The sequence below is a fragment of the Brassica napus genome, chromosome C2 (assembly GCF_020379485.1).
Source record: "Brassica napus cultivar Da-Ae chromosome C2, Da-Ae, whole genome shotgun sequence".
Classification (NCBI taxonomy): domain Eukaryota; kingdom Viridiplantae; phylum Streptophyta; class Magnoliopsida; order Brassicales; family Brassicaceae; genus Brassica; species Brassica napus.
Genome location: NC_063445.1, coordinates 46,172,865 through 46,186,586, shown reverse-complemented (window position 1 = coordinate 46,186,586; position 13,722 = coordinate 46,172,865). Strand labels below are relative to the sequence as shown.

General features: G+C 42.7%; 1 non-coding gene and 1 pseudogene across 1 annotated transcript; both read right to left on the bottom strand.

The window, feature by feature from the left end:
• LOC125582444 overlaps positions 1–13,722 on the bottom strand; it is a 50,857-nt pseudogene that overhangs the window by 26,898 nt on the left and 10,237 nt on the right.
• On the bottom strand, positions 8,321–8,427 carry LOC125582774. The gene has a single exon (XR_007320227.1). It is a non-coding gene; the product is annotated as a small nucleolar RNA R71 (small nucleolar RNA).

The window sequence follows — 13,722 nt, the reverse complement described above, 5'->3', positions numbered from 1 at the left end:
GCCCAGGCTTATACCTTGTTGTAAACGCTCATACAAAAATTCGGAATAAGACTTCTCTTTGCTCTATTTTTACGATTTCATATAATTTATCGTTGTTATCTCGTGTTCTAATTGCTTAACGTGTGGTATTAGTAGATATCCGGGACCTCTGGGAAACTAGGGTTCTCCTACTTTCCTAATTTAAACATAAATCGACAGTGCGAATTTTGGTTCCCACAGTTTGGCGCTAGAGAGAGGGGAGGTACGGATTACTCTAACTCATAGCCGCAAAACGCTAGATCAAAACAATGTTTGGAAATACGAAAGAGAAAATTGCAGTTCGCAACAACGCTGGTAAGAAAACTCCAGCCGCCACAGCGACTATGGCCAACGCCTATGCAAATGCCACAGTTCTTGAGAAAATCGAAAACCTTGCTGCGACTTTTCGCCACAGGAAATGCAATGAAACGAGCTCGCGATTTCTCCTTTTAAACATAAAGGGAAACGATAAATCTTATCAAACCCCGTAAGTTTGGCTCATTACCAAGCAAAAGAAATCTCAATGCGTAAGGGTTTTACCAAAACACATTTTCAAAAAACATTTCGGAAGGGTAAAACTTGTTCTCCCAAAAACCGCCGAAAACCCCTAGGTTAATCGCGGAAAAAGGAAGCGCAACAAATCGATTACACAGCTCGGTCGCTACGTAATGACCAAGCAAGCACACGGCTCGTTTGCTACGTAGCGACCAAGCTCAAGCCAAGCTCGGTCGCTACGTAGCGACCGAGCACGCACACAGCTCGGTCGCGACATAGCGACCGAGTTCCAGCCAAGCTCGGTCGCTACGTAGCGACAGAGCACGCACACAGTTCCGTCGCTACGTAGTGACCGAGCACGCACACAGCTCGGTCGTTACGTAGCGACCGAGCACACATAGCGACCGAGCACGCACACGGCTCGGTCGCTACGTAGCGACCGAGCTCAAGCCAACTCTCCACTCGCTATGTAGCGACCTGTCAGGCCTAAAAAGGGTCCTCCTTTGCGTTCTCTTTTTAATCCTCATCGTAACGCTTTTCGTTTCGTCTCAATCGGAGTTTCCGTTGAGATTTTACGACGAAAACAAGTAGGACTCTTCTTGGCTTACTTCTACTCGCTACATAGCGACCTGTCATACCTCCAGCTCGCTAAATAGCGACCTGTCAGGCCTAAAAAATCTCCTCCTTTGTGTTCTCTTTTGAATCCCGATCGAAACGCTTTTCGTTTCGTCTCAATCGGAGTTTCCGTTGAGATTTTACGACGAAAACAAGTAAGACTCGTCTAAACTCCTTCGCTTGCTCCTACTCGCCCTTACCTCCATCTTTGTGTTCTCCTTCAAATCTCGATCGAAACGTCTCTTGTTTTGTCTCGATTGGAGTTACCATTGAAACTTTACGATTAAAAAAAAAAACGCAAAGACTAGTTTTCTCGTGTGGATTCAGATTAATCGTATAATACGGCAACAGTTAACTTAACACCTTAGCCGCCTCAACTATACGATTACGTTGAACCTTTTTATTGACTTCGTATCAGTCAAGTTCGTATGATAAATGTCAAGTTTCAAAAGATAAACACCAATATCGAAAAAGGTGAACATACACAAGAAGAGGAAGGGAAAATGAGCAAGCAAAACTGAGAAGAGACAAAACTGCATCTTCGAGAGAACTAAGGTATTTGCGACTTGAAATTTTTGAAATCAGACTTGGATTTTTCGTAGGAAATTACTAAGAAATAAAAACGCCTTTGAGACTGCCATAAAACTTTAGGGAACGTAAAACCTAGGTGGATAGTCTAGCGAACTAAGTCTTAGGTGATTTTTCATGTCTCGATATATTGTCCCATAACTGTTCGTCCAGATCTTGCAAACCGATCTAAACTCTCCGAAAATCGAGAAACGATCGCCACGCATATCAAGCTCGCTTCCTAAGGAGAGAAAAAACTAGAGACAGGAACGTCGTCTTAAAACCGATTCGTTTCTGGCAATTCTCTCGGAACCGACATATTCCAAGTCTTCAACCTGGAAACAACCAAATCACATTCCAAACGTCGTCATCAAACCAACTCGGACTGTCGATCATTCTATTCCTCGAGAAAAAAAGGACGGAGTAGGTGCGTATACTATACTCGTATACTCCCATACTTCAAAAACATATTCAAACAATGCGAGGTCTCGTCAAGATCAAGAAAACGCTTTCGACAAAGCAAACTCTCGTAGAAATATGCGGAAAAATATTCATACAATGCGATGTCTCGTCAAGATCATCCTAAAAGCAAACGAAAATCTGAGATTCGTCTAAACGCTAGGAACTGATCCAAACCATGTTGGAAAAATTCTCAAAGACTATACAACATCTATCATCGCAATCATTCGTTTAGAAAACCTCTGCCAAACTTCAAAATGAAAGTCAATGAGTTTCGTATAAGAATCATTATACGAGAAATCTTCAGGCATCAAAGCATCACTCTCATTTTCCGTTGAACCAACCGACTCACGGAGAAACATCAAAAACATTTGCGACAAAGCAAAATCAAGAACAAAAGTCACAGAAAATACGACAAAGAGAACACGTCCTCCCCGCTCGTCGACTAAGTCTATCGCTGTTTAACTGATTCGTTCAAGAAACCTGCAAAAACGTTTCGCGACTATATCTCGGTGAAATAACCTTTGGTAAAACTCCATGAGTGACTCAGAGAAACTTTCACCCAAGAATAAAAACAAAAGCGAAAACGTTTCTCAAAAATCTGCGGAAACATCGTTATTTTGACATCTCCATATGTCGCGTCAATTTAATGAATTCGTAAAAACTGGTCGCCCGTTACTTATACGCAAAAAAATCCTTCGTATAATCAGATCATGTCATACGAAGTAACTTTCGAAAGTAAACGTTACAGGTTTTACGAAAAAGTACTTTCCTTATAGCAAAAAACCAGACTGTATGATCCGGCATTGGACGGCTAAAATAAACTTTACTTCCTCGCACCACGATCTGAAAGGTCTCATTCTTTAGCCCCGCGACTCACTGGCATCCGCTCTCATTCCGCTTGGTCATGTCCGAGCAGGAAATCACACCGCAACTGACTCCGCACGGGCTCTGTATCGAGCTTCTTAGGCTTTATCTCCCTCGGAAAACAAAGGAAACAACTTCCATACAAATAAAGGAAACATTATACGAAAATTCATCGTATAAATTAACCCTAAAGTGGAAAAACGTTTTCTACCACCATGGGCTTACTCGGCTTATCAATCTCGATAAACGCCATTCGTCACTCGCCCAATTACACCTTTCCTTCGAAGCCGAACTAGGTTACAGCATCCCCTTTAAGGACGATTCTAACCGACTTGACCTTATTGACAGCACGAAAGTGTCACGGTCTAATCCTTTGGCAATAATGTCCTTGGCTATAAAGCTAGGCACAACCTTCATGCAAAGCCAAAACAATTGAGCAACCACCGCTCCAATAACTTGACGGCTAAACGGTAATCCGGAATTTGTCTTGAAACACCAAGTAACGATTACACAAACAATTATCGTACCACCCAAAAACGGGAATCATTCGGTAAATTCGTCATAACAAAACTCACACCTAACAACGAAACAGTTAACAGAAAGGTTCCACTTGTCAAAAATCGACCAAGTTCCATATACTACGATTCACTTTAAGCCCGCTGTGTTTTACTCGTAAAATACGGCATGTAAGGAAAACTCGTAACAAAGCTCCTATAGCTATACGAAACATTCTCAAATAGACATGAGAGAAATCTCGGAAGGCCAACACCACACAAAGCACGGTATAGGAGGATGCCTCTTTCCGGGGACAAATTTACGCGACCCCTTGGTCCTAACTCCTCGATCGCAAATCAAATACAATCAGGAACAATAATTCTGGCTGCGAACATCCGTAGTCAAACCAGAATGTTTCCCAAACGCAGGGCTAAGACTAATCCCTTGCAACATCGCGAAACATCTTCAAGCCCGCAAACATTTCAAGCACGAAACGCGGCATACGAAAAAATAACAAATCTCCAGCATCGCGAGACGTCGCAGACGCCTGAAGATTCGTTCTTCGACAAAATTTCGCAGACGCCTGAAGATTCGTTCTTCGACAAAATTTCCTTCCTCGATAAAAACACTTTCTTGGAAGACCAGACAGTCATACGCACTAACATCTTCTCAAAACATATCCTTCGCGAAGACTCGAAATGGTAATTTTAACCATTAAGTTTGTTGCTGATCACAACAAACTCTTAACGTCCTAAACAGACTTAGCCATCTCGTAGAGATGATTCTCATACATCCGACACAAGGATAATAGCGCTATAAAAGAAACCCAAAAGTTTTGGTCAGCACTTCTAGGAGGCTTAAAAATTGTCCTTGGAGAGATGCTCGGTTCCAACCATACAAGTCGTATAAGCTGAGAACCTATCGCGGACTTTAAATCGGTATGGAATCAGGATGAAACTGAAATGGGATACGTAAGTCAAATTAGTCATCGCACCCTCTAAAACCAGGAGTAAACCTAGGTCTTGCCCTAAACCCAGCGCACTGGTCTCTAACATCTCTAGGCAAAGTATCAAAACTCTTGATACGAGATCCCAAAATTTGTCTCTTTGCCAATATTCGAGCGTCGTCAGAAATCCCGCAAGTTTACACACTGCGGAAAACTCTCGAAACAGATCACGGATATAGCAGTGCACACATAGTTAGATTACGAGATGACAACTCGTAGTCTTCCTTCTACACCCATATAAAATGCCATCGGCATCAACATGCCTAATAACCTCTACATAAAAACCAGACCGTAAAGGTCTCGCTGGAAAACTAGTCATACGAACCTTAACTCCAAGACGAACTACGAAAGGCTTGATCCCTTCAACAAGGGTACGTAGGCAGCCGTCATAAGGCGCAGCCCCAATCTTATCGCGTTCTACTTTTAGAAGAGCGAGAAGACCACTTACCACGGACCTTTTCGACAATTAATTCCGCCTAACTCACTTAACTTGCCAAGCCACTCGCTAAAACCTCATGCTAGAAGCTGATGGTTCTAACGAGCTGGGGGGCTAACTATTGGGGTCAAAATCGGTCACGACGGAATCAATATCTGAAAGTCCGTAAAAATCGGCATGAACGTTTTTGCAAAAAATAAATCTTAGAAACAGATTTATATTTACGAAGAATCTTGCGGAGAAAACACATTCACGAAAAATCGGAGAAAGACGCGAACAAGGTTGCCGCGTAGCAACCAGCGCAAAAGTTGGTCGCTATGTAGCGACCGAGCTCTCACCAAAGCTCGGTCGCTACGTATACGGCTCGGTCGCCACGGAGCGACCTAGCTCTCACCAAAGCTCGGTCGCTACGTAGCGACCGAGCACGTACACAGCTCGGTCACTACGTAGCGACCAAGCTCTCACCGAAGCTCGGTCGCTACGTAGCGACCGAGCTCTCCCCGAAGCTTGGTCGCTACGTAGCGACCGAGCTCTCACCAAAGCTCGGTCGCTAAGTAGCGACACGAATCCATGGATTCTCGTCTACTCTTTAATGCTATCTCCCGAAGACCGTAGCCAACCCATTTCATGTTTCTCGTCATTTGAAGTCATCAATCGAACTTTACGATAAAAACCGCGGAAAGTTCGTTTTTATCGAAAGAAGCCGTAATAAATGTTTCGAGTCAAACAACGGTCCAAAGAGACCTAAGACGTGACTCGAAACCCACTTACGATTTCTTAACCAAAAGCCCATAAACCGTAGGTCGGTTTATGCTTGGTTCGCAAGGAAAGATAAATGTAAGGTCGGGAAAAATGGAATATCTCCATTTTTAAGTTATGACGGCTTCAGGGCAGAAGAGGAAAAAGCGTAAAACGACCTAGGAGCGAGTATATAAGGAGTCCTAGGCGAGAGGCACGGGGGGGGGGGGACTTTCTCAGAGCAAACTTAGCACTTAGGACAATTAGGAAACTTTCCGTTTTTGTTATTCGAGCTGCGACTCAATTAGGTTTAGCCGTCTTAGGGTTGTTAGAACTAGGAATCTCGCCGACAGCTCACGAGCCAAGGCTTATACCTTATTGTAAACGCTCATACGCAAATTTGGAATAAGACTTCTCTTTGCTCTCTTTTTACGATTTCATATAATTTATCGTTGTTATCTCGTGTTCTGATTGCTTAGCGTGTGGTATTAGCAGATATCCGGGACCTCTGGGAAACTAGGGTTCTCCTACTTTCCTAATTTAAACATAAATCGACAGTGCGAATTTCGGTTCCCACATTCATTAACCTGATCTTCAATAGACTGATAACCTCCAGTTCCATCTTGATCATGTGTGCTTGTTGAATCATCTATTTCTTGCGGCTGTGATTCAGATTCATTGCCCCCCTCAGGTTGATATATGGTGTTTTATACATCTTGTATATATGCTTTTTAATTGGTTTTCAAGTCTTTATCGAGTCTTTCTAGTCCTTTTGGAGTCATTACAGGTCTGGAGTTGCATTGGATGGGAGATGGACCAGCTGGAACAAAAGAGGCAGAAAACAATGCAATTTGGTGGTTTTCACGCAGAACAGTCAGATAGCGGAGCAACCCGAGTGACTGTTCCGAGTGAGTGTTCCAGCGGCAGATATTTTTAAGGAAACTACAATCATTACGGGATTTGCCCTAATTATCCATATTTTCTCTCCCAGCCGCCTGTGGCTTTGATATATCTTATTTTATGTTTCTCTTTATCATTCTATGCTAGTTTACAGAGAGGAACCAGACCCGAAAACTCCATTGTTGGATTTGCTTATTGTAAAGGGAGAAGGATCTCTACACTCTTGAAAAGAATCCTGAACCCTATCTCTTTTATTTTATTGATTCAGCATGTTTTCTTCATCTGTTATCTCTGTGTTCTCTGTAGCTATGGCTGAGTAGTCAGCTTGCTTAGTCTAGGGTGTTAGGGGGTTAGATCCGTGAGCTTGACATAAATAAGTTATAAATCGATTGTCTTCATTCACTGTTGTTCTTAAGGCTTGCATCAAGTTAACCACTTAGTGCCTGATTCTAGGTTTAATCTATTCATCAAAAGTGTTATAGGTTGCTAGACATAACTTGAATGAGCATTGCATCCCTAACCAGCGAAAGTAGATGTTAGGGTGTTTTGTGAACATATCGGACTTGACCTCTATTGCTTGCTGTCGCATCTTGATCCAAACGAGAGTTTAGGTATCAAGATCGATCAGCATAGGGAGCAGTACCACGACAGTGGACTGTTCTACTTGAGTGATCTGAGTTCTAGACTTGCTCTTAATTAAACTTGAAAAATTGTTTGGCTCACACTTGCTTAACACCCGATCAAACCACCCTAGGCTAGCATTTTAGTTATCTGAATACTTTAATTAATCTTGTTACTTGTTTCTCACGAAACCCTCAAATCTTTAAACCCCCATATTGTTTTAGCTTGATATTGATCCCATAAAGATAAAGTGTAATAGTTGGTCTCTGTGGATTCGATCCTAAAGTGCTACATCGACATACCATTCAATTGTGGTAGTATGCACATTAGGTTAATTGGTGTGCGTATACACGTAATATCAATTTGGCGCCGTTGCCGGGGACCAACTTTTTATCTTTATTTTTCGGTTATTTATTTAGTCTAAGACCTCTAACTTGCTCTATCCTTTTTGTTGCAGCTAATTTTTCAGGTGCATTACCGGTAGACATACTCAGAGAAACGCACAAGGAGAGTTAGTTACATTTACCAACCAGTAGCTAGCAAGGTTAGAAAGAACAAATCGTCAACAGCCAAAGCAAACCGACACCACTATGGGTGATCACGCCAATCAGGATGATCTCACTGCGGCTATGGCACTCATGCAGCAGCAGATGCAACAAATGCAGCAGACCATCCAAGCTCAGCAGGATGCTGCTGAACAGGCTGCTCTCGCGCGGCAGGAACAACAAGCGTAGACTGTTCCAATCGGGCAGAGAAACATTCCTTGCAACATCCCTACTACGCGCTCTGCCATTGTTCCTCCACTCTGCACCAGGCAGGACTTCGAGATCAAGCCTGCTTTGATCGGTCTAGTACAGAGAAAAGTGTTCTCTGGTCTCTCTACAGAAATTCCAATGGAGCATATTGAGAGCTTCGAAAAAGTCTGCAGTTTCACTCACGTGAATGGTGTTCCACCAGACTACATCACGTGCATGTTATTCCCATTCTCTCTTGATGGAAAAGCTGCACGGTGGTTGAACTCTCTCCCTACCGGCTCTCTCACTTCATGGGAACAGGTCCAATCAGCGTTCCTCAGCCATTTCTACTCTAAGGCGAGAACAGCTGGATTGAGGAACAAGATCACCTCCTTCAGACAGCTCACTGATGAGCCTTTCTGCGACACATGGGAGCACTTCAATGACTATCGCAGAGAATGTCCTCACCATGGATTTGATGATGATTACCTCCTGGACATTTTCTATGATGGAGTGGACTGGAAATACCAAGGTGCTCTAAACTCTGCGAGCAATGGAGACTTCATGACTCAAACCACTTATGGAGCGTTTAAGCTGATTGAGAACATGGCTGCTAGCTCAGCTAATAAGAAAGAGGAGAGTGATTGCTCCAAGAAAGGGAACAGTTCTGACACCCAGAAAATAGATGAGATGACTGCCAAGGTTGATCAGCTACTGAAAAACAACCAAGGGCACGTCTTCAACATGGAGCAAGCTATGGCCGGGCATATTCAGAACCAGAACAAGCGACAACCGCAGAGCAATCAGCAAGCTGTTCCAGCTAACGGGAACAATCAACCAGATGAGCTGTAGGGTCTGGGTATGATGATGCAACAAATGTTGCAGGGTCAGCAGGTTCAGGCCAAGGCGTTGAATCAGGTAACCACGGAAATAGACACCAAGATGGGCAACATGTTCACTGAGCTGAATAACAAGTATGACAATCTTGCGATCCATATAAGAAAGATCGATGTTCAGCTTGCTCAAACAGTTGAGAGTGTCAAGAGGCAACAAGAGAAACTCCCTGAAAGAACTGATAAAAATCCTAGGACTGAGCACTGTAATGCAATAGAGCAGAAGAGAGAGCAGAGCAGTCTGCTAGCTCTGGAGTGACAACTCCTAGCGAACCTGCTGAGACTCCACCATCTCGAGTCTATGTTCCCAAGGTTCCCTATCCAATTCCACCTAGACATCTGATGGATCCCATTAGTGAAGAGCAGCTGATAGGTTTTAACAAGATGGTGAGAAGGCTTCCTAAAGAACTTGCATTTGAAGATGCTCTGCAGATTCGTCCATTGCTCAAGTTTTTTAGAAACTGTAGAGAGACTCAAGAGGAGATCAAGGTCCTCTATGCCAGAGCTCTGTCTACACCAGCACTGAAGGTATTGCCTAAGGTTGATGATCCTGGAAAGTTTGTTTTCCCATGTTCCATCGCAGGAACAACCTTCAAGGATGCTCTTTGTGACTCTGGTTCTTGTGTGAATCTCGTCTCAAAGGCTATTGTAGACGATTTGGGTATTGCTGATGTTGAGCGCTCTCAGCTGACTCTGACCTTTGCAAACTCTTCTAGAGCAGTCCCATATGGAACCATCCGCAGCCTTCATGTTCAAGTAGGGGAATGCATTGTTCCTGCTGAGTTTCAAGTTGTTAAGATGAACAAGGATCATGAGATGCCTTTGATATTTGGAAGGACATTCATGGCTACTATTGGAGCAACCATCGATATGCCCAACAAGAGAGTCTGCTTCTCCAACATCAACAAGAAAGTTTTCTACAAGGCTGTACCCACCAGATCTTCCTCATCACACGCCTCTCGCATCTCAGTGTTTGATGTAGAAAAGCTGAAGGTTGTTCCAGAGAAGGAGCATGGTGATAAGGGTGAGAGCAGGCTGTTATCTGATGAAGATCCTAACACTGATCCTACTAAATTCAGAGAGAATTCAAGGGTGAAACAGAAAGTTTAGAAGAAAAGGGTCAAGGGTGATATGCCCAACAAGAGAGTCTGCTTCTCCAACATCAACAAGAAAGTTTTCTACAAGGCTGTACCCACCAGATCTTCCTCATCACACGCCTCTCGCATCTCAGTGTTTGATGTAGAAAAGCTGAAGGTTGTTCCAGAGAAGGAGCATGGTGATAAGGGTGAGAGCAGGCTGTTATCTGATGAAGATCCTAACACTGATCCTACTAAATTCAGAGAGAATTCAAGGGTGAAACAGAAAGTTCAGAAGAAAAGGGTCAAGGGTGATCCTATGATGACTTTGATACCTCGCTTGTGTGATGAGAAATCCATTGAGTATGAGGTAAAGTGCAAGGGTACCTTTAAACCTTTCTCTAAAGTCAGAGTAATGCTCACACATGAGCTGAAAGAGAAAGGAGAAGCTGCTGTGAAAGGGTTGCTGAGCAGAGTTTTGAAGTTGAACATGTCTGATTGTGGAGCTTGTTTTGGAACAAGTCCTCCTGCTCAACCCGACTGATCCCAGTCACCAAGTCAAGCTAGAGACTTAAACCAAGCGCTTGGTGGGAGGCAACCCACTGGTACGTGTAAATATAACTTGGTTTTGTTTTTGTTTACTTATTTTCGTTTTAGTTTATTGAGTCTCAGGTCAAAAAGCAAAAAAAAATCCGAGATACTTCAAAAATTCTGGGTTGCAGAAACGGAACAACCTACCCCCTGAAAAGAGCGGTTGTTCCAGGCGATCATCTGACGATAGAACACCCAGAATTTTCATGGAGCGCCTGCTCCACTCAGGTAAGTATCTCAACCCAAAAAAAAAAAAAATTATTCTTGTTTTCTCCTTCTCTCTGATTTATTTTCACACCAGAGACGTTGTGAATTAAGTCTGGGGGAGGGTTTTCGTTGTTTACTAACTCGTTTCTTTCTTTTGTTTTTCTTTTGGGTCAATTTGAATCAGTTTTTATTGAGTCAGTCAAAACTTTGTGGGAATTAGGACCTTATTCTGTGTTGATCACTGACCACCTTGTGCTTTAGTTATCTTATTCAGTGACCTTAGCAGTGGCGAAAGACACACATGTGGACCTGGAACACCCTGACATATCTCACTTGATTCTCCAGAAGTTCTCAGCCGATCAGGTTACACTGGGTAGACTTAACTCCACCTTACTTGAACCTAATCTTAACTGAAATTCTTCTTGTTATGGGCATTAGATCAGGGAAACGAGAACACACTCAGGACTTCTTATCCTTTTTATCCATCTTGCTGATCCTGAGTGGCTAGCTCATCTTTAGCTAGTTCCCACCCTGCACCTTAGCCTTTATTCCACCTTCATGCATTTGTTTTTCAGTGTCATATGTGCAGATATGTGCAAAAAGGTCGGAGAGGAAAGGATCAACGCAGCCTCCTACTCGTTACTGCTCCAGAAATTATGGCAGAAAGGAGAACAAGCAGATTAAGGGAGCAACCGCTCCATAACCAATGAACTGCGCAAGAGTAGGGGTGGAGAACCAGGATGGTTGCAAAATCAGAACCACCAGTGGCACTCAGAACCATCATGTATGACCTCCTTCATTGGCGTTGTTTGAGGTCATACATGATGGTTCTGAGTGCCACTGGTGGTTCTGATTTCGCAACCATCCTGGTTCTCCACACCTACTCTTGCGCAGTTCATTGGTTATGAAGCGGTTGCTCCCTTAATCTGCTTGTTCTCCTTTCTGCCATAATTTCTGGAGCAGTAACGAGTAGGAGGCTGCGTTGATCCTTTCCTCTCCGACCTTTTTGCACATATCTGCAAATATGACACTGAAAAACAAATGCATGAAGGTGGAATAAAGGCTAAGGTGCAGGGTATGAACTAGCTAAAGATGAGCTAGCCACTCAGGATCAGCAAGATGGATAAAAAGGATAAGAAGTCCTGAGTGTGTTCTCGTTTCCCTGATCTAATGCCCATAACAAGAAGAATTTCAGTTAAGATTAGGTTCAAGTAAGGTGGAGTTAAGTCTACCCAGTGTAACCTGATCGGCTGAGAACTTCTGGAGAATCAAGTGAGATATGTCAGGGTGTTCCAGGTCCACATGTGTGTCTTTCGCCACTGCTAAGGTCACTGAATAAGATAACTAAAGCACAAGATGGTCAGTGATCAACACAGAATAAGGTCCTAATTCCCACAAAGTTATGACTGACTCAATAAAAACTGATTCAAATTGACCCAAAAGAAAAACAAAAGAAAGAAACGAGTTAGTAAACAACGAAAACCCTCCCCCAGACTTACTTCACAAAGCTTTTTTTTTTTTTTTACTCGAGTAGAGGCTGTGGACATCAATGGATCTATCCTCTCTTGTCATTTTGTGTGATATCCTGCATCCTCTTCAATGAAATGGTAGCCCCTAAACACTTTTAACTCTACCATTAAATAGCCTGTTCCACACCTAGACCGTCTACCCTGAATTATGCCTGTGATGAGAAGCTCACGCTACTCTTAAATGAATGTAGGGAGTTTTGTCTCGATAGTGTTGCTTTTTCAGGTTTGAGATGAAGAGTATGGAGCCAATTTTTGAACAGCAGTCAGTGGGATTCCGGTAAGGGTGTGTTGTCCTAGTTTTACTGCTTGTATGGTTCAGAGATTCGTGGTTAAAGTATGGTTGCTAAGAATAGGAGAGTTCCCACACTTTCAAACCTTTCTCCCTGTTCTTGATACTTGACATTGTTTGAGGACAAACAAGGATCTAAGTCTGGGGGAATTGATATATGGTGTTTTATACATCTTGTATATATGCTTTTAAATTGGTTTTCAAGTCTTTATCGAGTATTTCTAGTCCTTTTGGAGTCATTACAGGTCTGGAGTTACATTGGATGGGAGATGGACCAGCTGGAACAAAAGAGGCAGAAAACAATGCAATTTGGTGGTTTTCACGCAGAACAGTCAGAAAGCGGAGCAACCCGAGTAACTGTTCCGAGTGAGTGTTCCAGCGGCAGATATTTTTAAGGAAACTACAATCATTACGGGATTTGCCCTAATTATCTCTATTTTCTCTCCCAGCCGCCTGTGGCTTTGATATATCATATTTTCTTTTTCTCTTTATCATTCTACGCTAGTTTACAGAGAGGAACCAGACCCGAAAACTCCATTGTTGGATTTGCTTATTGTAAAGGGAGAAGGATCTCTACACTCTTGAGAAGAATCATGAACCCTATCTCTTTTATTTTATTGATTCAGCATGTTTTCTTCATCTGTTATCTCTGTGTTCTCTGTAGCTATGGCTGAGTAGTCAGCTTGCTTAGTCTAGGGTGTTATGGTGTTAGATCCGTGAGCTTGACATAAATAAGTTATAAATCGATTATCTTCATTCACTGTTGTTCTTAAGGCTTGCATCAAGTTAACCACTTAGTGCCTGATTCTAGGTTTAATCTATTCAGCAAAAGTGTTATAGGTTGCTAGACATAACTTGAATGAGCATTGCATCCCTAACCAGCGAAAGTAGATGTTAGGGTGTTTTGTGAACATATCGGACTTGACCTCTATTGCTTGATGTCGCATCTTGATCCAAACGAGAGTTTAGGTATCAAGATCGATCAGCATAGGGAGCAGTACCACGACAGTGGACTGTTCTACTTGAGTGATCCGAGTTCTAGACTTGCTCTTAATTAAACTTGAATAATTGTTTGGCTCACAGTTGCTTAACACCCGATTAAACCACCCTAGGCTAGCATTTTAGTTATCTGAATACTTTAATTAATCTTGTTACTTGTTTCTCACGAAACCCTCAAATCTTTAAA